We start from the raw sequence: 3,232 nt of genomic DNA on the forward strand, positions 1-3,232 counted from the left end.
TAAAGCGCCAGGTCTTTCTAAGCCTTTCTATTACCAATCAGTGAGGTTTCTGTGATATATTACACACTGCCAATCTCTTTCTCTGACTAATGGAAAATTCATGTGTAGCTCAATAAAGAGAATGTTTGTCTGTACCCCGGGCTCTCCCGTCCCGCGCCTCCGCCTGCTTCTTTGCCCCGCGCCCGCCTCCTTCGGGGGAGGAAGAACTAACACTAAAATAAATACCACATTTTGGGGGGTCTTGCAGCTGGGAGGAATCCTGGGAACTCAGCGCTTGGGCGCCCTTTGCACGGCTCGGGTCGCTCCAGAGCATCACAGGGAGCAAAAAATCCCTCCAGGCGAGAAAATATTTTCATTGCTTTTGCGTTTCCAAAGGCAGTGATCAGAGGGGGCCCTGCGTTTTGCAGCGACATCAGAAGCCCTAAAACATGCGAGGTTTTCTCCCTAAGATAGAGGGAAAGGTTCTCCGAGAAAGCTGGGCTTTTCTTCTTGCAGGAGCAATTTCACCGTTGGGGTTTTTGTTTGTCAGTTGTTTGGGGTTGGCTTTTTTTTTCCTCACAACTGGGTTTTCCTCACAGTTTGGGGTTTTTAATCCCCCACTTTGGTGGTTTGGGGTGGTTTGTTTTCACAGTTTGGGGTGTTTGTTTTCACAATTTGGGGTTTTTTTTCCCCCTTCACTACACCCTGGGTCTCCCAGCACAGCCCAGCACTGGGCTGGTTTCTCAGCACCACACTCGCCGTCCCCTCCTGAGCCACAGGAACACGCTCAAACCCTGAGTGGCTGCAAACCCATTGGGACGGTTCCCCCTCTCCCAGCCAAGGTGGTTTCTTCACAGTCCCTGCTGTTTCCAGCCCTCCAGAAGCTGCTGGTATTGGCACGGCGCTGGTCAGGCCTCTCCTTGGATGCCCTCCCTTCTTGGGGGAGCGTGGCCAGCCCAGAGGCCGCCGCTGGCCCCCACGCTGCTGTGCACAAGGCAGCCGCTCATCCCCAAAGCCCGTCCCTTTGCCATGGGTGAGGATGGAAGCCAGCGGCAGGGCCAGGGCTCGCTCCCAACGCAGCAAAGGGAAAAGATCAGGAATCCAACAAGAGGAGGAGAAGCCCGAAAAAGAGAGCCCAGGGATCAATGAGACACCCCCTTGGTCAGCTCCAGGAGCCTCCCCGTGCCCACGAGAGCCGAGCAGCCCCTTGGCTCATCTTGAGCGCAGCCAGGGCCGTTGCAGGAGCTCAGGGAAGTGGAATTTCTGCGGGACGGGCTCGTGGCATCTCCTCCCCGACCGATCCACGGCTGGGCGAGGGACCGGACTCCACGGCAGGGTCCCCCAGTGTGCAGAGGGCTGGTGGCCCAGCAGAGCCGCTTCACCTGTACCTTTCCTGGCCAGCACCAACATAAGAATTCAGGGAGGTTTTTTTTTAAATTGTTTTTTTTAGTGGTGAAATTTGGGGTGGCCGAGATGCTGCACAGCTCTCAGAGCACCAGAAGGCCCAGGTTGGTTGTGCAGCACTGCTAAGCCCCAGTGAACCGGGGCTCTTCACTTTCTGTGTTTGAGCCGAGGGAAGGAAACCTCTGCAGGGCACAGCACTTCCACCCCAGGAAGGTGGACAGGCAGGGAGAGGACCTGCTGAGGTGCTGGAGACATCGCAGGCCCCAAGCCAGGCCAGGCCCAAAGGCCAGCGCTGTCCTGGCCGCAGGCAGCCGCTCTGATGAGGTGAAGCTGGGCTCACTCCGCAAAATTGTGCACAAAATTCATTGTCATGGACAAAAACCTCCCAGAAACGCAGCAAGGAGGAACTCAAGGAAACCTGGGCCCCTCAAGGATTCTGCGCTGTCTTCTCCTCTCCCGTCTGCAGTCCCAGAGGTGAGCAATTGTGCTGCTTGGATAGACCCAAACCCGTCCTGTTCGCACGTACAACAGCTCCCATCCCCTCCGTGTGCTGCCAGACGGCTCAAAACCTCACTTCATCGTCACAGTCTCTCAAGACCCCGTTTCTGTTCCATTTCCAGGCTCAGGGCACTGAATTCCAGCAGCAGCCACTGCTCCTGAACCCGCCGGCCGTGCTCCCGGGGAAGGGGCAACCGAAGGGGGAGCAAAGCACAGGCGCTGCCCTCACAAACCCAGAACACGAAGAGTCACAGCACAGAGATTTCCAAAGAGTTCCCAACACTGACCAAGAGTTTATTTTTTGGTGGTTTATTTTTTTTAACAATAAAAACAAAACAGCTGTGCTCTGAGCAAAACCAAAGAGCTCAAAAAATTCTTTGAAGGTTACTAATAGCATTGCAAGGTAAGGCTTCCCAAAGAGTTTTATTGAAATAAATTCTTCTCACCTAAACATCGATGCAACTCCTCTCACTAAATTCACCCTCAAATGTCCTAAAAACCGACAGTAAAAAAAGTTACCAACAAGTCTAGATAATACTGGGCTCCTTCTAAAGGACCGTGGTACTAGAACTCAACTCTTCAGAAGTTCAAAAATTAACTCACTGCCATGTAAAATTCAACTACGCAAGCGAGCATCGGCGGCTCCAAGTGATCTCCTGTCCAGAGCTCCTAAGAAAAATCAGAGGCTGGGCCGCAGGCACCCTAAGGCCCAGCTGCCCCGGGTCCTGCAGGCTCTGTGAATAAGCTCATGGTGAAGCTGTGGGGTTAAAAACTGAAATAAAAAGCAAGATATTGGAGTGATCTCCATGAAGTCCCATCCGTGTTGCTCTGGAGTCCAGACCAGGCAGGTTTTTCTATCGTACTCCCTTGGCTTATGGTACCACTGAACTGCGGGGGCCGTAACCTCGCCTTACGTCCCCTCTTCTTCACTTGGTTCCCCTCGGTCTCACTTGTTTCTGGCCATAAGAGGCAAAGGAAAACAACGCAGCCCTGGTGCAGCCGGGTGTCAGGGCCCAGCAGCGGTCGACAATTTCAAGCCAGGATCGCCGTGAATCGATTCACTGCACAGCTCGGGGATCTGGGCTTTTCTGCACCGCGCAGCTCGACGCCGTCCACCCCATCCCAGCACGGCCCCTCCAGCGCCGCCGCCCCAGCCCAGCCCACCCTGCGTGACGCCCCTCGCCGTCCTCACCAGCGGGGACCGAAGTGGGCACCTTCTCACCTACCCCGGGGTTTGCTGCACGTTTCTAAGCTTTCTTCCCTCGCCGACCCTGCCAGAGCCCTCCAGGAGCTGCGCCCGCAGCTGCCGACGGGGAAGGCGCCTTCCCCAGCCTCTGCTGCGCAGTCAGCC

The sequence above is a fragment of the Mesitornis unicolor genome, unplaced genomic scaffold (genome assembly GCF_000695765.1).
Source record: "Mesitornis unicolor isolate BGI_N332 unplaced genomic scaffold, ASM69576v1 scaffold7042, whole genome shotgun sequence".
NCBI lineage: Eukaryota > Metazoa > Chordata > Aves > Mesitornithiformes > Mesitornithidae > Mesitornis > Mesitornis unicolor.